Source organism: Drosophila sulfurigaster, chromosome X (genome assembly GCF_023558435.1).
Source record: "Drosophila sulfurigaster albostrigata strain 15112-1811.04 chromosome X, ASM2355843v2, whole genome shotgun sequence".
Classification (NCBI taxonomy): Eukaryota; Metazoa; Arthropoda; class Insecta; order Diptera; family Drosophilidae; genus Drosophila; species Drosophila sulfurigaster.
The window spans coordinates 1,853,337-1,879,049 of NC_084885.1; the positions used below are offsets into that span (position 1 = coordinate 1,853,337).

The 25,713-nt window shown below is 36.4% G+C and overlaps 1 protein-coding gene across 1 annotated transcript in view; it reads right to left on the bottom strand.

Moving 5' to 3' along the window:
• LOC133847615 (uncharacterized) overlaps positions 1–25,713 on the bottom strand; it is a 151,415-nt gene that overhangs the window by 106,411 nt on the left and 19,291 nt on the right. The window contains exon 2 of the mRNA XM_062282776.1: positions 13,374–13,678. The gene's annotated coding sequence lies outside the window, so the exon portion shown is untranslated. The remainder of the gene's footprint in view (positions 1–13,373; positions 13,679–25,713) is intronic.

Below are 25,713 nucleotides of genomic sequence, written 5' to 3' on the forward strand. Positions count from 1 at the left end.
ATTGAAAATGTATTTTTATTTTATTTTTTAAATAATTAGTTTTAATTGATAAAATGCATTTAAATAAAATGAATGTGAAGTTTGTTAAATTTAATTTAAAAAAATTAAAAAAAAAAATGTATGAATTTTGTAATAAAAAATAAGAGAAAATCAAAATATATATGTATTTTTTATGTATATAAACACAATATAATTGGAATTTATTAATCAAATTAATTTGAATAAAATATAAATAAAGTTTGATTTTTATAATAAAAGTTTAATATAGATAAACATATATTTTAATTTTTTTTTTATTTTGTTATTTTTATATTTTTTTTTATCAATTAAATTAAAGTAAACAAAATGTAAATTAAGTTCACTTTTTTAAATAAAATCATTATATTATTTTTCAAATAATTTTTAGATATTTGTTAAATTTAATTTAAAAGAAAAAGAAATTAATTTTAAATTTGTATAGTTAAAATTAAATATAATTAAATCTTCTTTTTTGATGTTTTATTTTTCTAAACTCAAAGTTACTATTGTGCTGATTCAAATGAGAGACTTAACTTGGTTATATTTAGTAATTTTACAATTTACTATTTATTTTGGTTATATAAATTCTATTGAAATTTGCTGTTGACCTAATGAAAATTGTTAATCTGGATATTTTCAAGTATAGAGCAAATTGAAGTTCAATTTAAGATCAAAGTGGGCTAAATAAAAAACTCAAAAATGCATCTTGAAAGCGGTGCTAATAAATTTGAATTTATGTTTCGTGTAACAACGCTGTTAATGCTTGGGGAATTAGTGGAATTTTTCTGAGAAGCGATATAGAGTGAATTATTTGATGCTTATGTGTGCTATAAATTTAATCATAAGTGATAAATAAGCTCTAGTCGAGCATTGAGCCTCGCAGAGAAAGCGAGAGACAGAGAGAGAGAAAGAGAGAGAGATTTTCAAACAATTTGAATAAGCAGAGTGTGTTCCTCCCATGCCTGACATCATATCGAAAATCCAGCTGGCTGATAATGTTGCTTCATTGTGCCGTGCGATGGCACAACAAATGCGATGCTAATGACAAGCAGACGCCCACAGAGTGTGCGGGAACACGTTGGTTGGACACTCAACCCAGAAACCTTGGCACCCAAATCCCAATACCGTTCAACATATTTCCTCTCTCTCTCGTCTCCCGCACACAGACACAGACACAGACAACATGCCAATGGCAAATGCAAATCCCAATCAAAAACTCGCTTTAGCTGCAAGCAAAAGCAAAAGCAGAATCCGAATCTGAATCAGAATGAGAATGAGAATCAGAGGCAAAGCCAAAATGAAAATGCCGCAGCTTGGCGGCAAAGTACACAATAAATTTGCATGCCACACACACTTTTATGAATAGAAATTGTTAGCACAATAACAGAAGGAGAGTGAGGTAGAAAGTGTGCGAGAGAGGGATAGAGAGAGAGAGAGAGAGAGAGAGAGTGAGCAAGCGAGAGGGGGAGTAAAAGAGGAAACACACATGCATAATGCCTAATAATCCGCATATTGTAATATCTGTATTATATGGCAGCCGCCAAGGCGACGACGACGACGACAGCGACGCTGGTTGGCGGCGTCGGCATTTGCAACTGTGCATGAATGTCATTATATAGTATGGCCCGGACAGCCTCCGATCTGCCCCGCCCCCTTGGCGAAACCAACTGTGTGTAAATATTGTATAAAAATTGCAGCTTAATCACGCTTGCAGCATGTGAATCTGCATCTGCATCTGAAACTGAATCTGAATCTGTTGTGGCACGAGGCGCGCTGCCAAAGTGCCTTCAACTACACCTCCCCCCCTCTCCACACCCTCTGCTCTATCTCATTGTATGTGCGTATGTTAGCGCGCTTAGAAAGAGAGAGAGAGAGAGAGAGAGAGAGAGAGAGGAAGCTGTAGCCGGATGACGCCTGCCAGGCTGCTTTTGCCGCTGCTGCTCCTGTCAGACAAGTGTCGCTGTCTCTTTGTTTGTGCCTTCTTCTCCTCCTCTCGTTCCCGCTCTCCCTCTTCCTCTCCCTCTTCGTCTTGTCAATTTCAGTTGCATTTCTCGCTGTTGCCATTTGCCACTTCTTTGCCGGCTCTTTGGCAGTGCTCCACGTGACCATCATAGAGCCGCCATCGTTGCATTATTTGTGCTCATATGTGGCCTGCCTCACTGCCTCACTGTCTGCCTCTTCGTTCTTTGGCCTGGCCTCTCACGATGTCTTTTATGCCCGCAGATTTGGGTTAAAAGTAGTTTCCCTCGTGTATTTAATAGCCTGCTTGCTGCACATCTACATCTGCATCTGCATCTGGTTTTTGGTTCTGGTTTTTCGATTTTTTTGGCTGCATTTTCTCTTCACATCCTCTTCGTTCCTCTACATCCACATCCACATCCACATCTGCATATGCATTTTTGTTGTGCCAATTGAGAGTGCTCTGCCCAGTGTTGCTTTCAATATGCATATCCCAAGTGTATGTGTGTGCCACGTAAGCACAGAGCAGCTTAAGAGTTATAGATTAGCTTTGTCTGCATATTCTTACACACATAGGCTACCACTTTAGTTTATGGACGAAATGAAATCGAAGTTGCGCAATTTCTTTTCTTGAATTATATTTACAATATTATATACTATACATAATATTTTCAGGTAAATCTCTATTTAAGCCATAGCGTAGAAGGGTATTATATAAAGTATATTTATTCTTGTTCAGAGCAAACAGCCGAGATGATATAGCCAAGTCCTATTCGACTATCCGTTACTTTGCTGTCGGGTTTTATTTGTTTTGGTTGACAATCAGATATATTTTGTACTCTATGTACTATATTTGTAATGTTATAGTATAAATATATAATACTATATATAAATTTCAGTATCTTTTCAGTATATTAAGTGGGTATAATTTATTGTTTTGCTTTTATTAAAAATAGGTAGCAAGTTTCGGTTTTAATTGCTTTGTTTGACAATATGGAATATTTTGTTCTCTATGGTATATTTGTAATGAAATAGTATATTGATATACCATATTTACCAATCTGCTTATTTTTGTACTGCATATACTATATTTTTAATGTAATTGTATATCGAAATGCCAAATATATATTTTTGGTATACTTTTAGTATTTTTCAGTATATCAAATTGATATTTTATTGTAAGGATAATACTGCAATGTTTTTATTGAAAATGGGTAGTGTGTATTCGTTTTAATTGATTTGGTTGACATTCGGGTATATTTTATACTCTATGGTATATTTTTAATGTAATAGTATATCGATGTACTTATCTGGTATATTACCTACTCTGTGGTGCATGTTTAGTGTAAAAGTACATCGATATACTAAATATACGTTTTGATATATTTTAGTATTTTTTAGTATATTGGTATATTTTAAGTATAATACCGCACTATTTTGCTTTTATTGAAAATGGTAAGCGGGTATCTCACAGTCGAGTACACTTGACTAAATCTTTCTTTGCAGTATTTTTAGTTCTAGTTTTAGCGTGAGTTTGATGTCGCTTTTATCTGACATTCAATGAATATGGATCGGGAATGTAGAAGACGCTCGAGATGAGAAGTTAAAGTTGACTTTTACATATTGTACGGAAAGTTGAACTTTACTTTGACTGTTCGTGCAAATCAGTGGCAAATAACACTTGCAAACTTAATCGACTTGAAGTTATACACGAACTGTTCGTCTAGTGGTATAATGCTTGATGAATGTTGTGCGCTGTGTAACTTTTGCTGGACAATTCGCAGAACTGGTCGTCGTAAACCTTCTGTCAATTTGCCAAGAGCCTCAACTAACATAGCTCTGATGCCCCTTCTGCCTTTTTGGCCATATTAATTATCCACAACACAAACACTTTGTTGCAAATTTGCAACGCTTCAAGCGGCATTTACGTTTTGCTGTTGCTTCTACATCTGCTTCTGCTTCTGCTTCTGCCTCTGCCTCTGGTTTGTGCTCCATACTCTCGCCGTCTATGTCGTTGCTCTGTCCGCAGCGACCATTAAATATTTAACGCCTGCCAAAACACTAATGACAAACACTAAAACTCGACACTAAATTTCAAATGCTTTAAAATTTTATTTAAGCATCCATTAAGCGGCGCTTTAACAATGCCGTTGCCGTTGTCGTTGCTGTTGCCGCTACCGTAGTCGGTTGCCGGTTGCCGGTTTGCTGGGCCAATGTGGCGTATGCGCAATCGCAAAATAAACGCAACATAAAATCAAGAAATGCCAAATAAATTTGCTACTTTAAGATGTGGCTGCCACACCAGGCTCAAGCTCACTACAGAGCGTTGCCACACTTTGGTTTTATTGCAAGCTGCCGCTGTTATTCGCGCTGGCGTCTCTTCTGGGCTTGCCATAGGTGAAAGTGCACAACGATAAGGTGCCGAAGAAACAGAAACAGAAACAGAAGCAGAAGCAGCAAGTACAGCAGCAGCAGCCAAAGGAAAAGCAGCAGCAGCAGCCACCAACAGCCATACAATTTTAATCACATTAAGTTTGCGTCTGTGCCATAGCGTTCGACGTGTTTCTCTGTGTGAGTGAGGCAGCTCAACTTACCAAGCATGTGTGTGTGTGTGTTTGTAATGAATATTTGCAAGTTGTGCCTTGAGTTGCCCTGCAAACACAGCGCAAACAAACTTAAAAACTGTAGCGCACTCAGGCAAAATAAATACTTGAGCAACAGCAGCAAACAACACTCTCTTTTCCCTGCCTCTCCATCTGCCTTTTCCTCTCTCTCTCTCTCTCATGTCTTTTTTGTTATCCTCCTCCGTTTTTTTTTGGTTGAAAATTTATTTGGTTAAGTGACTTTGGGCCCGCCCCCTCCGACTCACACACAGCATGTGTGGGCGTTGGCAAAAGCCAGGGCGTGGCATGCATATTGAAACAAAGTGACTGAGTATTGCGTATACGCAGCGTGGCTGCCCCACTGCAGGGCGAAATCATTAGCTAAAGCACCAAGTCAATATACAACAAAAAAAGAGAAAAAGAAAGGTACGAGCTTGAGTGTGACGAAGTCAGTTAAGCTCAGATAAGGCACACATAACTGATTGTTTCAGTGCCCATTTAACGCAACGACTTTAAAACAAAACAAAACTTGCGCAAAATATTGCCATGTTCAACTAATTCAAAGGCATATTTCAAGCCCAAGATTGTGAGTGATATATACGCACAATATGAATACATTATGCCCAGCATATTTCCCATTATTATTATGCAAAAACTCGAGCTTGTCGCGCATTTCCTTGAGACAAATCGTAACATTTGCTTTATCAAATGAATCAAGAGTCGACTCTAAAATTAGAAAGGAGCAGAGTTAGAGATTCTAAGAAAAAAGAAAAAATAAATGTACTAAATTAATATGCTGAAAAATACTAAAATATACCAAAATCTGTATATGGTATACCGACATAATTTTCCTTAAATATACTAAATTATTATTCATTTACTGGAAAATACAAAAATATACCGAATGTTTTATTTAATATATCGATGTACCAATTTTTGCATTAAAAATACAACATAGAGCAAAAAAAAAAGACATTTAGTGACAGCTTTAAATCTTTAAAAAGGTAGCAAAACATTTTCTAATTTTTTGGCGAAGCAACTTTTACAAATTGCCGTTCTTAAATATTTAATATTGTAATCGCGGGCAATGTGATATCATTTCCTATCGAAATGCTTGCAAATTATTTTAAATTATCAGCTCAGTCTACGGAACATATGCGCAATATGCCCAGCAACAATTTACAAAGGGAAGGCGAAAAAAAAGGAAGACGAAAAAAAAGCTAAGAAAATGCGAACAGCTGCTGTTGATTTCAATGAGATTTTCCAGGCAACTTCATCGCTTAAGACGCGACATTTTTCAAGACACGCTTCCGTTTGTACCCCCAAAAAAGCTTTGATTAGCATTTGAATTGTTGTTGCCGATGCTGATGTCGAAGCAGTTGTTGTTGTTATCGTTCTTGTTGTTATTGTTGTTGTTGTTGATGTTGTTGCTGGGGCCACTAATTAGAATAAATCTAAATTGCTCGTTTTGCGGCAGTCAACGTAATGACTTTTATGCGCATGCTTAAGTCCGCAATTATCCACAGCAGCTAAAGATTAAATCTTTACAACGGCAACAATGCAACAGCAACAACAAAAGGACAACAGCCGGCAACTGACAGCCCCCGAAATCCACATTATTGATACAGGGTTCAAGTGCCAAAGAGGGGCGGCAACAATGGAAGTCTACCCACAAAGGCTTAAAACCGCAAAAATTACAAAGCACTCGAAAGTGCGTCGAGAGCGAGCGACAGAGAGAGAGGGAGAGAGAGAGAGAGAGCGTACAGGAAATATGGCGAAGGGCAAGTAGGCGAAAGATACTTAAGTGAGGCATAAGAAAATAATTAAAAACATGAAAGGAATTTCCATAGCAAAAGGCAAACCGAACTCAAGCATGCTCTATATAGACAGAGAGAGAAAGAGATAGAGAGAGAGAGAGAGAGAGAGAGAGAGATAGAGAGTGAGAGTGAGAGAGAGAGCAGCAATCACGAATTCAATTATGCTACTGCAGTAGCAAATGCTAAGTTGACCCATTTGAAGCAGTTGATCCGCAATAAGTCAGCCAATTATTCAGACTTGTGGCAGACAATTATTAGCTCAACTACATGTATCCTTATAAATAGATTTCATTTTACATTTTTCAGCTTTCTGTTGATGAAGATTTAACTTGTTATCATAAAATTGGGTCTATTTTATTTAAAGAATTATTAGTTCTACGAATGTGGCTTATAAACAGATTCTTCTAAATCACTGAAATGATTCCCTTTTAATTTTCAGGAATTTTGCTAACTTGGTGGCTTATGCTTGTGGCACACAAATATTAGCTCTACTGTATGTATCCTTATAAATAGATTTTATTTGCAAAATTTCTGCTTTTCCTAGATATTGAGTTTATTTTAATTGAAAAATGTATGTTCCTTATAAAAAGACTTCTTTCTATGGGGTTTACTTGTAATTTATGGATTATTTATAAAGTAGTACTATATAAATCTATATATATTTAAGCCACTTATCTTTAAAGAAAAAGTTTCCTAATAGTAGTTAAATTATTTTCGAATAATAAAATATTATTCTAATTTTCATTTATTTTTCAAATATTTTTGCCATGTTTATAAATTTGTTTTAAATATATTAGCCAAGTGCACTTAAATTAGCATTGATTAAAATATAATTCAATATGCCTGTTTAAAGTTGTATATATTATTTGAACTTTTACATTAATGAATTTTTGGATTCTTGAAGTGCTTTTCGAGCGTTTGCCGTAGTGAATACTTATGCAGCGAGCGCATGAAGCTTATGGAGCATGCCTTTGAGGTTCGCACTGATAATTCAATGTGCCAGTATCTGAACATCTTCTCTTGCATGCATGACAAACAACACACAGCACAGCAGTATCATCAGCATATCCTTTTGGCTTCACATGCAAACCACAAGTTAAGAAAGAGAGCAAAAAAAAAGGAGAAAAATAAAATAAAGAAAAGAAAAGGGGGAATATGTTTGTCAGCAAAAGGGCAACAACAAATGCCATAGAGAGAAAATATATTGTGAAAATGGCAAAAAGTGAAATGTCAAGCGAAACGAAGGCAAACGCAAAGATGAAACTGAAAGACAGCAGCAAAGTAAAAGGCAAACGGCAATGGCAATGGCAACGGCAACGACAACGACAAACGGCAATGGGCAAAACGCAAAAGATGTTTCGCCAGATTCGCTTTTCAAAGTCACATTTCAAATCATAAATTTGAAGCACACACAAAGCACTCTCAGTACAACAAAAGCGACAAGGTCAGCGCTGGAGTTAAAGACAGATTTGGAATGAGAACCGCTTCGAGCGTTTTCCTATAACTATACTATAACACAAGTGGGGTCCGGCATTCAAAGTTTGCTGTAAAGAAACTCGACCGCAAATTGGGCAACGGAACTGGCCCAGTCAAATCATTTTTCCAGTGCATTAAACGACAGCCAGCGACAAACAGCAGCTACTTCATATACTGCTCAAAGTCAGACAAACCACGATGTGTGTGTGTGTTTGGGTGTGTGTGTTGGGGTGTGTATGTGGAACACATGGTTAAATATGTAGGACAACAAATAAGTGGTAGTGTGCTGTCCCAAATGATGATGGGCCCTATCGCCTCTATTGTCTTGCGAGACACTTTTTTTCAAGTGTGGAAATCTCGACATACGGCCATTTTGTGCGGCCTGCTTTATGATGGCCACTTGTCTGTTCGAACTAAAAACAAGTCGAGCACACTCGACTGTGAAACACCCACTATCTGTTTTAAACATTAAAACATACCACATTAATATACTGAAAAATACTAATAGATGTATATGTGGTATAGTAATATACTATTACATTCCAAATATACCATAGAATACATAATATACTCACAATCATATACTGAAAAATACAAAAATATTCCGAAGACTATATTTGGTTTATCGATATACTACAGCATTAAAAATATACCATAGAGTACAAAAGTATTTCTTTTTTAATGTACTGAAAAATACTAAAATAGACCAAAGGATATACATATGTGGTATAGTAACATATTATTACATTCACAATATACCGTAGTGTAAAAAATAATTCAAACAATATACCACAAAAATATACTGAAAAATACTAAAATTCGATGAAGACTATATTTATTGTATCGATATTTTACTATATTCAAAAACAACAAAATATACACACATTAATATGCTGAAAAATACTAATATAGACTAAACGCTATATTTGGAAATGTGATTTACTATTACATACAATATTATTCCTACATTAATATACTAAAAAATACTAAAATATACCGAAGAGCATATCTGTCTTATCTACAGCATTCAAAATATACCATAGAATACAAAATATACCAGATTGCCACAACAGAGCAGCTAACACCCGACATCAGAAGCCGTTTTCAAATACACCACAAGCAGCTGGCCAAGTGCCCGGTGTTGTCGCTGCTGCTGCTGCTATTCAGTGGCACTCTGTTGTGAGCAAGTGCTTAAAGTTGCAACTTCAACTGTCAGTCGGGCTATTTGCTTGTGGCAAACTCAATTAAACCAGGGCACAACGTTGTCCATACTTACTGCACACCAGTACTTACGATCCCACAGCACTCTTCACTCTTCACTCGACTACTCGACTAGTCGACAAGTCGACTCACTGACTCCCTGACTCCCTGACTCTCTGACTCCCACGGGGCCTGCCACAGGCTATTGTCATGCTAGCTGGGGGTACCAGAGCAGGCTGAGGCCAGTCTGCAATCGCCTTTCCTTCCCATCGCTTCCCTGGTGGCAAACGAGAGACTGCGAGGTGGCGGGTTGAATGAACGCAAATAGAATGTCGAGCTGGCAATTTGCTCACAGCTATTGTAAGTTCGTCTAATGCAGACTAACATGTTGCAAGTAGAAATAAGAGTTTAAAAATTCACTTCAAACTAAATGTTGAGTAACGCGTCATGAATTCTTTTTGTTCAATCAAGTGTGAATATTAAGTGGAATAAAATTGTGTGTCTGTGTAAAAGTGCAGCTGTTTCTTGTGTGCATATTATATATAATTGTTTTTTATTTCTTTTTATATGTATTTAAGTAATAATATAAAATTACTGAATTATAGCCTTCGGTATCTTTTAGTATTAATTTTGTATATTGAAAGCATAATACTGCTATTTAAACATGAACATGATGACAATAGTGTACATATATCTCATAAAAATACAGAACAAACAAGAAAAGATCCTAAAAATGTATCTCATACATAATGCGCTGTGACAAGATATTTTGAACTACTTGAAATGCACTTAGGGATATTAAATGTTCATGAGTTGCATATTATAAATATACAAACAGAAATATATGCTGGGAAGCCCCATTGAGAAAAGAAGAATTTGTTAGCTATATAGGAATAAGGATTTATAGATATAAACGTCAGTTCTCTAACAGAATTCACCCGAACCAATGATCCGCACTGTTTTGCTTTCATCGACTGTAGCTTTCTTACTTGTTTCCTCTCATAGAATTGACCTGAACTGTTTCTTCACATATTTAAATAAAGTGCTAAAGGCTTGATAGACAAATAATTATAATGGGAAACAATCTTGGTCACTTGTTGATTATTATTTGTATACAATATACAATACAGTAAGAAACCACTTTGCCAAAGATAGATTATAAGCCAATATTTGTGAGCACTCGCAGATGTTGTACTATAGTATATAGTTTGGGAGTTTGGTATGTGGGCTAAGGATGTTAACGTAACGGAACAAGTACCGGAACAGGTTACGTTCGTTGGGGCTGTAATGATGTTGCGTATACGCACAGTTGGTTTTGCTGAATTCAGACCAACCGCAAATATTGCAGAGCCGCACATGACAACAAGCAAATAAGTGATGCATTACAGATGTGTGTGAGCCAACTGCCAACTGCCAACTGTCCGAGACTGGGAACAGCGACGAACAGCGAGAAACATGACGAACAGCAGCAGGAGCCAGCAGCCTCATGTTAGTATACAATATGTTATGTATGAACCATGGCTACATATGTGTGTCAGTCTCTCTCTCTTTCTCTCACTCTCTGTGCGGGTGTGTGGAAATGCAGGCAAATTATTTGCTATAACGTAATTAACATGATTTATAGACGAGCACACAACAAACAGTCAACAGCGCACATCAGTCAGCCCACAGCATGCGTGTTCTCGTTCTGTTTGGCCTCTGTCTGTGTGTGTGAGAGAGTGTGTGTTCAGTCGGTGTATGTGTGTGTATGTGTGTGTGGATATTTGTGATGTTCTCTGTCACGACGGTGACAGCAACGACTTCAATTGACAGCTGAACTGCAGCTTTGATGCCCATTGTGACTCGTTTTGCTGCCTGAACTGGACAACATACGAGTACCTCTATCTCCCTCTCTCTTTCCCCTTCCCCCTGTCACACTCTCTCGCTCTCGCTTCTCTGCTTCGCGCACATTTCGGCATTTTGTCCAAAGTTTATACAGATGTGGCAAATATTTGTCTGCGGGCGACTCTGCCACACGCATGTATGTCACAGTATATGTCTGCAATTGATTAATTTATATGGTGCAAAGGAGGAGGAAGGCGTGTCTCTGGGTATGTGGCTAACAAGATAAATAAACATGGAGTGTCAAATGAAGAGAGGCCTCAACAAACTCCGATACATTTCGACACGCCACATGCCACTCCACTCCACTCTACTCCACACCATTCCAACACTCCATGACTCAACCACTCGCATTCGAGATGAGTGGAGCTCAATATGAAATGAATTGAACTGAATTAATGTCTACAAGTGTTTAAGTATTGCAGAAATATTCAGGTAAAGACAGATTTTACATCAAACTGCTGCCATCAGAAATCTGTAATGCATAAAAATGTTAAAATGAAATTACGAAAAAAAAAACGTAATGTTTTCATTCTTGGTATTTTTACAGCGTTCGCATTGCATATTAAAATAAGTAAGAAAGCTACAATCGAGTGTGCTCGCCAGCGAGATACCTACTTTCGATAAAACTATTGCAAAATATACCCAAAATTTACTAAAATGTCCAGAGGGCTATAATTAGTATATCAATATACTGCTACGTTCCAAATTTTCTAGATTGCTAACCAAAGCAACTAAAACCCGAATACATTATTTGGTATATCTATGTACTATTACATTAAAAATATACCATAGAATACCAAACATACCATGCAGTATTACACTTAAAAATATATCACATTAATATACTGAAAAACAGCGAAAAGTGATATAACATTACATATAAAATATACCATAAAGTATGAAAAATACCATAGTGCACAAATAATAATGTTGAATATATATACATATGTATATTAGTTTGTATATATGGTATACGGTATATTGTTGACTGCATGGTATATTTGAAATGTAATAGTGTATCACTATACAAATATAGTCTTTAGTATATTTTACTATCTTTGCAATACAATATTATTTTTTAAATGCCTTTGACAATTTTTATCTGATCGCAACTAAATTTTCAAGAAATATATACCTATACATACTTGTAGTTATTATTGTAAGTAAGCTTGCTACATTTCCTGTACGCACAAAGTTATAATACCCTTCCACATTTATGTATATGGGTAGCAGGAATAATAAGTAGATACACACACACATTCACGCACTGTATAGGGTTGTGTTTGTGTGCGTATTTGCAATTCATTAAACATTCCTCGAAATCAATAAACATAACATTAAAGAATTGCGCAATATACACGCGGTATAAGTATGAATTTATTGGCATGTGTGAATGCTCTGTACTTCGCCCTCCTCTTGAAAGAAATAAAAGCAACACAACAAAGGAACAACTGCCGATGAAATGGACAGTCCACTTAAACTAAATGGTCCTTAGTCAGCGGCACAAAAAGAAAACCAAAAACAACACAAATTGGATAGTCCTAAATAAAGTTGTACAAGAACAGTATTTTTTTGTTTTTCTATAAACTGAAAGATAATGTTTTTGAGTAATTTTTCATTTTTCGATTCTGTTTTATTTTTTTGTTTGACTTGAAAAAGTTCATGTTCTCAAGTATTGTGATCCTTGACATGAACAATGCCCAACTACGAGAATTCACATTTCATGGAGACCAGAATACCACAATACCTGTCCGGTCAAATGCCAGCTGTCGTCAACTTGTCAACTTGCATTCACAGTCGCAGTCGCAGTCGCATTCGCATTCACATTCAGCTTTAGTTTGGTCAAATCTGCTGAATAACTGTGAGCAAAAAGTGACAAAAGTATGCAAAATCCTTGCCACTCACACTTGAATTTTTCAGAGCAACGTATTTGCCTTGAGAAAATTACAAATATATAAAGCTATGTTCTAAGTAACTTTACCTAAGAGATTATTTAAAGATATGATCCTTATACGTATACGTAATATTTTATATTCTTGCAAGAGTATCGAAACTTCGTTGGGTAAAAGCTATTGTTGATTTTTTTCGTGTATTGCTTGCCTTTTATTTTTATTTTTTGGTTTTTGGTTTTTGGTCTATCTGCAACCACTGCAATTAATTTCGAAACAAAAATTTTGTAGTTGCCGCCGGACATTTTGTTTCAACTCTTTTTTTCTGCCATTCTGTTTGCATTTTCTTTTCTCCCCCGTTATTTTGTTTTGCCGTGTATGTATGTGTGTGGGCGATGTTTTTTTTATTGTGCTTGGTTTGGCCCAATTTGAAAGCAATTTTTTTTCAATATGACACCCCCAGCATCACATGTGATGTGGAAAAGTAAAACTAATGTACGAGAGGAATCCTCCATTCGTATACGTACTTTGTGCGCTCACTGTTGATACAGTTGCTCTCAGTTGCAGTTGCAGTTTCAGTTAACGTTCTCGTTCTAGTTGTTGTTTTCGTAGTTGTTGTTGTTGTTGTTGTTGGTGCTGCACAAATTGCTCAAGCCACATTGTGGCATTCGACGAGACTTGAACTACGTAGAGCGTAAGCGCCACAAAAGTTGCTGTGCGCCCTGCGGTATGCTAAGATTTATAGCTACTGCTGCTTCTGCTTTTGCTACTCCTGCTGCTGCTGCTGCTGCTTGTTGGCAAAACAATTTTGAAAAGTTTGGCTCGTGTGTGTCTGCAACAGAAAGTACATAAAATTAAAATTATCCACGTGCTTTGTTAGTTTTGCTCGCATCATGGCAAGAATAAGAAATTGCAATGCAAACACGCTGCTCAACAAGATAAAATGAAATCTTTTCCCAAAGTCTAACGTCGTCAGATTGGTTGTTCCCATTGTGTGTATGTGTGTATGTATGTGTGTAGTTAGCGTCTAGTGTCTGTTGCCATTTGGAGTGCCATTTTAATTAAATGCGCATTATTTAATTTGTCATTTATGTGCTGCTAAATAAAAGTGCAACACGCGGCGAGAGTTGTCTAACAAGTTGCTGATTATCAATTAACTCAACTGAGATGCCAAAGAGAAAGATAAATTATCGTTTGACCCTCGCCCGTGCAATGAACACATTTCACCCATTTTTTTTTTGTACTTTTTGCTTTTGTGTCACTTACGTGCTTTACTTTGCTTTTCACCTGTATTTATATACTCGGTGTCCATAGGGTAGAAGGGTATTATATAACTTTATACCTGCATGAATTGCATGTAACTGGCAGAAAGAGGCAGATATATATGAAATATTTTAAATGTAATAGTAAATCGATATACTATTTATATTTACTTTGATATATTTTGTTGTTTTATTTTTAAAGAACGTTTCTTATAACTGCAAAAATAATAAAATATACCAAAGTCTGAAATATACCAAAACCCATATAATATAATTTAAATGATATATTTGGTGTATTTTAGTATTCTTTCTGTATAATAGTAAATAAATACTTCGCGAAAAATACTAAAATAAGGAAATAAGGAATTGTATATGAAGGGAGGCATCTCTGATCCCATATAGAATATATAATATAATTGTATATGACAAATTTTAGATGTAATAGTATATTAATATGCCAAATATTTTCTTAGATAGATTTATGTATTCTTTAGGTATATTAGCTTTTGGTATATTTCAGTATTTTTGATGTTTATTAATTTGGTATATTTTAGGAATAATACCAAACATTTTGAAAATATATCAACTTAATATACCAATAATAATACTACACATTATTAAAATGTACCAAATTAATATACCACAAAAATACTAAAGTATTTCAAATACTATATTTGGTGTTGCTTTCAATTCAAATAGGGAACGGGTATCTCACAGTCGAGTACACTCGACTGCAGTTTTCTCTCAGTTTTTTTTTTTTTTGCTGTTGCTTTTGTTTAATTTGTCGCTGCTTATATTGTACGATTTATTGATACGTGGTTGTTAATTTAATTGCAACTTTGTACCGTTGACACCTTGTTGTTGCTGGCCATCTGCTGTTTCTGCTGCTGCTGCTTATTTGTTTGTTATCCGTGTATGTATGGCAAGTGTGTATCAGCCACATCAATTGCTCTTTAATTAATTATTTTCGCCATTCAATTTTGTTACTTATCGCTCTAATTTGCAATGCCAATTTACAAGCATTGAGTTGCGGTTAATATAACATTGATTAACGAAATTTTGCTGTTTTAGCAAATGCATTTAATTAACATTATATTTTGTGGTAGCGGCCGCAATGTTTTTGATTATAAACTTTTGCCGTATTTAATCGCACAACCTACATCTATCTAGTTTTGGTGTTGCACAAATCAATTTTTAATGAATTTACTTTGCATTCAATTTGGCTGGTGCTGCTGCTGAATCTTGGTCGAAAATGAATGAAAATGTTGCCATGGCAAATATTGAACTCAATTAGCCAGTCCATAATTGGGTGTCATCAAGCTGTTCAATTATGTTTGAATAGCGTGTTCATTAGACAAACAACAAATGCCAACTATTTAAACCAGATGAATGTGCGGTCATCAATCAAATTGCATCCACCATCTTCACCCACACTCACGCCCTCTTTCAACTATGGTAGTTTGCAAAACAACAAAACAGTTCTTTGAGGGTAAACTGCTCTTTAAACAGTAGCAAGTCTCTGGCTGAAGAGCCATCGATATGCAAAGAGTGCTTTGCAAAATGCAAAAGAGATGAGGATGGGGAAACGGGGAAGTGGCAGCAACGTTGCCTGCTCATTTGAAGTGAAACCAAAGTATTAAGATACTCTCTCTCTCTCACCCACACAATGCGGCCCGGCACGGTACGGCTTGGCTAAAATGCATTAATCTTGCACACACAGTACACAGCAGAAGATGGAGTGAGCAAAAAAGAGGGGTAAGGGAAAAGACGGTGCATAGACGCAGTCAACTGACTTGGATATCGATGGCAGGCGCTTGATGTCGCACTCTCGCAGTCGCTGTCGCTGCTGCTATCGCGGATATTGCAATTTGATGGAGGAGCAGCAGCAGCAGTAAAAACCACAACTGAATGTGGGCAAAAAAAGCTGCGAAGAGCGGAAGCGGAAATGCCGCCTGGTGAGTAAACAAAGCCCAACGCACTTCAGCGCCAGCTTACCAGCCATCTTCATCTTTATTTCCCCAGCACCAACCCCAGCCCCAGCCCCGACGTAACTCGCAACTTCATTTTACCCATTCTACCACTTTGATAAAGTTTACTTTTTATCTTTTGTGGCACTTGAGTTTAGTCCTTCTTCTAGAAGGTGGCTTGCTTCTCCGGTTCACATAGATAAATGCGCAACAAATGCAGTTTGTTGAAGTCAATTATTGTGTAAGTAGCTTAATTCAGTTCAGTTCAGTCGGAGAGAGAGAGAGAGTGCGAGTGGGAGATGGGAGATGGGGGGAAAACACTCGTAGTACTCGTAATTGAATTAGCGCCCTAAGAAATTTTGTAATTGGATCACAATTGAGGCCATGGATGTTGTTAACTGAAAATGCGGCTGGTTGCGTCGCTCAGCTCGAACTTAAATCCATTAGCCACGTGTATCAACTGAAATACATATATAACTAAAATAGAGAATATATGTGGTATAAAAAGAGTTTAACTGTTTTTGAAACTGCAGTTGATACGAGTTCGAGTTGAGTTTCGAGTTGGTTACAGATCCTAAAGACTTTAGCTTCGTGCACGAAAGTTTTTTCCTACGCATGCATTAGGCTTTGGCTTTAGCTTTGCCTGGTTTATATACTTTCGCTCGCCACTGTGTGTGTGTCTAGTTACAGCTTGAACAAACTTGAAAGTATTGTCAAGTTTTCTTTTTATTTTTTAGTTTTTGTTAGGCTTTTGTTTGTCCACAAAAGTAGTAGTATCTCTACCTCGACGGAAAGGGGGAGAGTAGGGAATGAATCTGAGCAGGTTCACTTGAGAAATGCATGGTATTCTTGGGAAACAAAATGCACTTTACGGCTACGACGACGGCCACGGCTATGACTACGACTAGAAGGACCACGAGTGCGAGTACTTTTAACACTCACAAGTGCGTCTCAAAGCGGCTCGTGATCTAAGGCCAACTTACGTCAGCTTTTTTGTGGCACTAAAAGCAATTCAAAGAAACCAACTAAAAAAAAAAAGAACAGAACAGAACAGAACAGGAATTGCAGCCAGCCACTTAGCCATAAGGCTAAGCCTGGCCACGTGCACCATGCCACCAAAGTCTCATCAAAAGTTTTCTTTTCTTTCTCTATTTTCATACCCGATACCCGTAGGGTAGAAGGGTATTACAACTTTGTGCCTCGAGTAAATGTCATGTAAATGGCACCTTCGACCGCCTAAAACAGTGTTAAGTATATTTTTAATCATTTTAATTCTTGATTTGACTGCGATCAGATTAAGTTATTATAAAAATAATATCACTTTGCGAAAAACAGCTGCCATTGCTTCCGTTGACAATCTGGTATTATATATTATATATGATATACCAAATACAGCAACAATATATTTTAGTATTTTATTATTTCGACCTTATGAAGAATAATTTTATATTTTAAATGAAATATAATGTATCGATATACATATGCCTTTGGAGTAAATTAGTTTTTTTTGTGCTATATATTTTTGTTGGTATATTTTAAGAGTAATAACTAATAATAATAATAGTAATAACATTGAGATGTTATGCTTTTATGGATATATAAGTCACACGCAGAAGAAGGCATCCTCGATCCATTAAAATATGTATTTATTTAATTATTTTGATTTTTTTTTTATTGCAATCAAATTAATATTAAAGAAATACTTTTCATTGCAAAGAAGCACCTTCTGCAGAAAGTCTTAAGATACATTTATTGGCAATCTGCTATATTTGATAGTAATACAACTATTAGTATATTTTAGTATATTATTATTTCGACCCATTAAAGAATGTATATATGGTCTATTTTAAATGAAATATAATGTGTCGATATACCAAATAATAGTATTTTTCCATCAATTATTATTTATTAATTTATGCCAAATATAGCATTTAGTATAATCTAGTATTTTTTGGTATATTATTGTTTGGTAAATTTCAACAATAATATCGCTATGTTTTGTTGGCATTAAAAATGGGTAGCGAGTATTTTACAGTCAAGAACTCTGGACTGCAGGATTCTTACTTGATTTTTTGTTGTTGTTTCTTTTTCTGTTAGCTTGTCGCTACAGCTGTCGCTGTGTGTTACGGCTGTAGTATTACTTTGTCAACTACGAAGAGAAAGCTGGCAAAAGGAGAACACATAGACATTAGCTGCCCGATTAATTATGTACAAGTATTCGGACTGGTTTGATCTCGCTTCCCATATGGGATTCACATACGACTCATGAGTCACACGACTTTTGCTCTCATTCATAAGAATAAACTTGGTGTTTTCTTTTTACGCATCTCAATCGAACTTAATTTATCTGATTAGCTACGTCTTACTTGATATTCTCTGGGCATCTCAATAGAAAGACAGAAGCGATGTTATTGGCTTTTCAATTTGCTTTGACTGTTTGCCTGTTTGCCTGTTGCTCGAAATGCAGCTCATTAGGCTGTGCCCGAAAATATATACGATTATATTGATAAAGCAATACGAATTAATTCAATATTTGGTCGCATAAATTACACTCGAATGAAACAAACAAACGAATGAATGAATGAATGGTTGGTGAGCGGGAATGCAATGATAAATCTTTTTTTTTTGTGGTATTTATTCGTTTGGGAGACTCGAGCACATTTACCTGGCAAACAGAGTCTCTATGTGATTGTCAGTCTGTCCAGCTATGTGTTTGCTCTCTGTTTGTCTGTCTTTCTCTCTGTGTGTCGCTGGCTAACTCTGATGAAATATTACACTTCATATTGCGTGCATTTCATTTGGCCATAATAACCAAAAAATTGCGATAAATGTAGAGGGAGAACATAACCTCAAACCATATATACGTATATATGTATGTATATTCAGGTGTGGCCTGTGTCCATATTGCTTTCATTTATGTATGCGAGTGTGTGTGTATCGACATACTTATACATCAAAATACACATGTAGGTGGCTCAGTTATATTTCAATTCAGATTTACTTCTATAATTCATCAAGTCGAGAGTCGCTTTCTGTGTTTTTTTTGTGCACTCTCTTTCGACTGCAGCTACCCATCAAATGGTCGATGGGTATGCACATCATCTACTACTAACATATAGTCGAGGTCGATTGAAATCTATAATCTAATGGGTATATTTCAGTTGTGCAGCTGTGTTGATTTTTAGGCCTTGCGCTTGATTTGTATATTTTGTTTTGGCTTTCTCGTTGAGACTGTTGAATTATTGATATGTCTGCCATTGTATGCGTGTGTGCGCGTATGTGTGTGTGTGTGTGTGTGTCTGTGTATTTGTGTGCTTAGTGGACTGCGAGGATTCGCAGTTGTGAGTGCCCTGCATAATTCATTATGTATTTCTGCGCCCGCCCACACACACACACACACTCTCCCTCTCTCCCACTTTTTGACACGCCCTCGCCACTCGCATGTTCGTGATACTGACGTCTGTTTAGGCATATAAAACATAATAAATTCCTGCTCAATTTTTGTTAGTGGATTATGCCATATAATACACTTTGGCCCAGAGTTTTTAGCATAATAAAGTAGGTTCACTCTAAAAAGGGATGCCTCTTCCCCTCATGTGATGGACGGACGGACGGACACCCAGAGTCGGAGCTGTCCTCACTCCTCTCTGTATGCATCAGCGTAGATAAGCAAATAGCAACAAACACGCTGCTGAAATGTTTCATCGGATTTGTATATATGTTATGTATGAGTACTATAACATACTACATATAAAAATAAAAGAGCTGCATCTACTTACACGGAATATACGATATAATTCACCATTTTGCTAGCAGTTGCAGCATCAGAAGGAGAGAGGGAGAGGGCAGAGGGCAGAGCTTAACATGATTTATCACGACACTGCCGTACACAGCGTACTTTTGTACTCAAGTGACTGCCACTCCCCTTACACCCACCCACCCATAATCTCAAGGGGAAACGAATGCTCAACTCGAAATGCGAACGAAATGCAAGCGGATGGGTAATTGATTTCAACTCTCAGCTCTCAGCTCGCAGCTGATGAGTTATGATCTACTTACGTATGCACAAACACAGACAAAGCCTCTCACCTATTTATCTAATTATTTTATACTTCAAGTGATTCTCTAACATTACAAATCTCTTTTTTTTTGTGCATGAGCTCATTATAAATTTGATCACACATTTGTTCGCCTGTCACTATTCACATGCCAATTAGCAATTGATTAATTTGTAAAATATGTAGATGCATGAACATTTCGCAAATGTATTTAGCAATAAGAGCATTGAGAATATTTGCACTTATAACATAGTAGTGTGAATATAATATTATTAAGATATTTTGGCAGAATTATTTATTTGTCATGTTACGTATTAAAAACTGGATGTTTTATCTTATATATAATTTTGTTGTTCCTTAATGGCTTAAATGTTTAATTAGTGTACTATTATTATCTATTTGTAGTGCAATTATTTTAGCACAAGCATTTATGTACATAAAAATTATGGAATCCTAATAAAGAAATAATTTGATATATTTGATATGCACTGGTTGATAATCTGGTCAATTTTGTACTCTATGGTATATTTTTAATGTAATGGTATATCGAAATAAAGACTTTGGTTTGTTTACTGCTGCTGTTGGGTTGGTTGAAAATCTGATGTATTTTGTACTCTGTGGTATATTTTGAATGTAATGGTATATCGATAGAAATAAAGACTTTAGTAAATTTTAGTATATTTCCAGTATATTAATTTGATACGATTAATTTATAATACCACACTAGTTTTTTTTATTGAAAATCTAGATTTGGTATATTTTTTAGTATTTGTCAATATATTTATTTGGAATAATTTAAGAATAATACTATACCATGAGACCCTTTTAAGTATATTTTGGTTTCAGTATATTTTAGTATTTTTCTGTGTAACTTTTAAAAGTATTTTTTTTTTTGGGTTCGGTATTCTTTAGTATTTTTATTTGGTATATTTTAAAGATATTACCGAGTAGCAGGTATCTTAGATATACTTTAAAAAGTATTTATACTTTAGAAAGAATTCCGCGTATACGGCCCGATTGACCAAGCTAAGTCATGATGTGTCAATATGCCAAAAGAAATTAGAATACGTTAGCTGTTTATTATTTCAAAGTAAATTATGTTTTTTAGAAGCTGCTTTTGAACTTAAACTTGCCCAAAGTAACAAAAATAAGACAAGAATTTAGTATTTGAAAGTATTTTTGATGAATCCACTTTTGAAGCAAATTCCACACTAATAAGTGTATTTTTTTCAATATTTAAGCAATTAGAGTGCTAAAGAAGAACTTTTTGTAAGAGTTATCTATCAAAGAGCTGCGCTGCTGCTGTGCAGAAGAGGCTTAGCCATTTGTGCTTTGACAGAGCTTCTTTTGCTCCATTGATTGCGAGTGCGAGGAGTGCGCCAGCTAGCTAGCTTTGCCAGCCATAATGTTTTGAGTAGCTAATGACGACAGAAGCTCACTCACTGACGACAGCCGCAGCAATGCAAAGAGGCGACAACAACATCGCAACTGGTTAAAGCTGGTTGTAACATTGGCTCCGCCCTCTGTGGCATGAAGTCTAATTGGCTCGAATGGCTGCTCTGAGCTGCGCTGCGCTGCGTTGAACTGTCCAGCAATGCAATTTTAGCTGCTGCACAGTGCAATTTGTCGTTGTTCGCATTTCGGTGCACAAAGAAAGTTGTTTACGCAAAAATGTTGCGCGTCGCGTCCGCCAATGCCACACACTTTTCAAGTAGCAGCAATGACGATGACGATGATGGTGATGATGATGGTGATGCGGATGCGGAAGGGAATGTTAACAGGAGCAACAGCAATGGCAACAGAAATCCAAATCAAAAACAAATCTTGTTACGACAAATTTCAACTACTGTGCGACCAAGTAGAACAAAGGCTGCCGCCGAGACGTAAACGAAGGCGAGGCCAAACTAAGCTCCTCACCAAACCAGAGAGCGAACAAGGGCAGCAGAGGGAAGTCGCTGCACAAAAAGAAATGTGCATGGGTAAACACAATGCCAGGTCCTTAGATGCTGCCTGCCTGCCACCAATTCAGCAGCTCGACAGCAGCTCAGCAACTCGACTGTTTGGCTCCTGGTTGCTGGTTGCTGGCTGCTTGGCTGGACAGCCACGTTACACTAATTTGCTTAAAGGCAGACGACGCTGACTCAAAACTCAACTTGCAATGACATTTAAAGTGCAGCGAAAAGTCGCTAACTAGCACAGCAAAGTGCTCTATAGCCAAAAACACAACAAAAAAATATCAAGTAAGAAAGCTTCAGTCGAGTGCGGTCGACTGTGAAATACCCGCTACCCATTTTTAATAATAGCAAAACAGTGCAGTACCACAAAAATACTAAAAATTTCCAAAGGTCTGTAAATAGGTAGATAAATACACGAAAGGAACCAACACGAATTGCGGCGTAGAGTCCGTTTTATTCTGCTTCTCGATCAAGACTGACTACGTTGCTAATATGTGACATAGAATGAGAGAATTGATAAGAGAGCGTCAAGGTATTATGTGTGTGTGTGTGTGTGTGTAGGGACTACAGGTCATATTTAGTATATATGTAAATATTGTACTACATTGTGGTATAATTTGAATGAAGTGATATGTCAATACACCAAATATAGACTTTGGTATTGACTGCAAGATTTACCAGACGGACGGACAAACGGACAAAAATATATATACGTTATAGTTTATTATGCCTTCTTCTACCTGTTACATACATTTCACGCTGGCACAAAATTATAATACCCTTCTACCCAATAGTAGCAGGTATAAAAAGACAACTAAACTACAAATGCAAATATGAAAGCTGTGTGATACTCACTTTTTAATATAAGAATACTTGTGTCGTCAATATGAAAATAAAATGTTACTATTAATTTATTTTTCTTTCATTTAACATTTATAAATATAGAATATTCGAAAGATTTTATTAACTAATTTTAAATCAACAAAAAGAAGATTTTGACAGCTATGAATTTTCTTTAAATAAACTAAAATACAACTTTTTCAATTCTGAAAACTTCATAACTATTTTTCTGAGAATATACTATATATTAATAAGTCTGTGATTTTCTCAAACCAAAAAGTTGAATATAATAAAGTCCATTAAAAAAAAATATGTATATATGACATATGTATAATAAGTAAGTTTTATACTCTGATGATTCCTTAACTACTGCCTTGCTAACAAATTCCAGACCCAGCAATAAAACACTAAGAATCTTTTTAAGTAAATTCAATGTGTTTTGGTTAGTTTAGTTTTGAGTGCACATTTTCGGCGTTAGAGCTGATTAGTCCAATCTGCAGCAGTAAAATTGTTGGCAAACAATAGATTATTAGCTGAATTATTCTGTCAATGCTTTGCAATTCTCCTTTTAGAATATTCAATTCTTTCGCTCAACTGAGTTACTGTTTACGAATACCCTTATACTCTAGAATTGTTGGGTATCATAAAGAGAGAGAGAGAGAGAGAGAGAGAGAGAGAGAGAGGGAGTTGTAAAAACGCGAGTCATAAATGAAATGCAAATAGTATTTACAAAGCCGAATAAGTGCGGAACAATGTGGCGCACAAAACATGGTGGCAGAGGTATGTAGCTCTAGCTCTACAAAAAAATGTGGATGGAGGCGACTTTCTGGTGTGGCAGTAACCAAAACTCGCAGTCAAACCAAAACACGAAACGAAAGCTGTGCAACCGAAAATTCAGACGCAAAGCAAGACCGAAAAGACCGTTTGTTGGCCGGCAAAAGTCACTAACAACAATTTTGCATTGTTGCTGTCTCGCTTGTCGAGTGTTTTTGACTGCTGCCGCTGTTGACGCAAAGTCGACTCGGGGCCAAAAGTCGACGGCGAGGGCGATGGCGAGGGAGAGGGAGAGGGAGAGGGAGAGGGCGAAGAATCCACACCCCCTAACAAAAAAGCAGACAAACAGGCAGAAAATGCAGCGTGCATTCAACTGCGACTTGCCTCTGCCTTTGCCTGCTGTCTTCTATCTACTATTTGTCATAGCTCTTTTTCATTCTGTGTTTGCTTGTGTCTCGTTGTGTGTGCGTGTGTGTGTGTCTCAAGACTTTTATGCCAAATTGAGTCAATTTCCTGAACGTCATTTGCTGTCTCTCTCTCTCTTTGAATGTCTGTCTGTCTGTCTGTAAGTTTCATCGACTAATCAATTGTCACTGCAGCATTTCCAAATGCTTTTTAGCTCTGCCTCTTTAACACATGCACGCACTCACACACACTCACACAAATACATATGTATGTGTGAGTGCCTCAGACATTTAATGTCCTTTAGCATTGATGTCGTTTTTATTTCTTCATCTTGGGTATTGTTTAGGTGTGTTTTTCTCTTTTTTTTCCATTGGTTTTTTGGGTCGCTCTTTTTTTTGGCGCTTCAACTTTTTAATGATCTCTCAAATTGCTTATTTCCTACATGATGCTGGATGCCAGCAATTACATCCCTGACTCTGTCACTTTCTTGTGTGTGTGTGTTTATGTGTGTGTGTAGATGTGTGGGTGTCACTTGACACACATACACGGAAATAACGATGATAATAATGAAGTTCTTACTCGTCTCTCTGTGTCTCTCTGCTCATTGTTCTCCTCCCCACTTTTTTGTCTGATATTTTTGTATTTTTGCAGCTCATGCTCTCTAAAGTTTCGACACATGCTGTGTGGCGCTTGGGTGGAGCTATGTCGCTTATTTATATTGACATGTGCAAGTAGATTTCTTGTCTCCTGCAGCAGCACTCGACTTGAACGGGGCACCCAGCATATACATACATATGTGTCTCTGTGTGAGTCGTTTGTCAAAAGGCAGCAAAACTGTTGACATAACAATGATTATACGCCTCATTAGTTACATTTCTCCTATGTGCCTCAGGGGGTGAAAGATGCTTCTCTCTCTCTCTCTCTCTCTCTCTCTCTCTGTGTATATCTGACTAATAAGCAGCTCAACAACTGCAGGCAGGCAGCCAGGAGACGTGCCAATTGGGCAGCCGCACAAAAGTATGCAATGCGTTTTGATCGCTCGCACCCTTCTGCTTGCTGCACACTCTAACGACAACCGGAAATTGTTGTCAAAGTGCAATGACGTGTCAAGCGTCAACCATTGGACAAGTGCCCATTTTCTGGGTAAATAGTTCTACTTTTTTAAAAGTAGCATTTTTTTCGGTATTACTTACACATTTGAAAAACAGAAAACATCTTTCATTATTCGATATTGTATTGTTATTGTAAGTACTATAGTAAAGGTTATAAATACTTTATTGCTTATACTTATTCCCAATTTCAAAACAGTGCAGCCATTTTCTTAAAATATACCAAATATACCAGAAAAATATACAAATGGTTATATTTGCTATATCAATATACTTAATATATGCCAAATTAATAATCCAATAAAATACAAAAATATACCAAAGCTATATTCAATAATACTAATACGTTCGAAAATAAGATATACCGATAATATACCAATGGCTACATGTGGTACATCAATATATCTAATATATGCCAAATTAATATTGCCAAAATACTAAAATATATATTTGGTGTATGTACCGAATTAATATACCGAAAAAGATATTATAATATA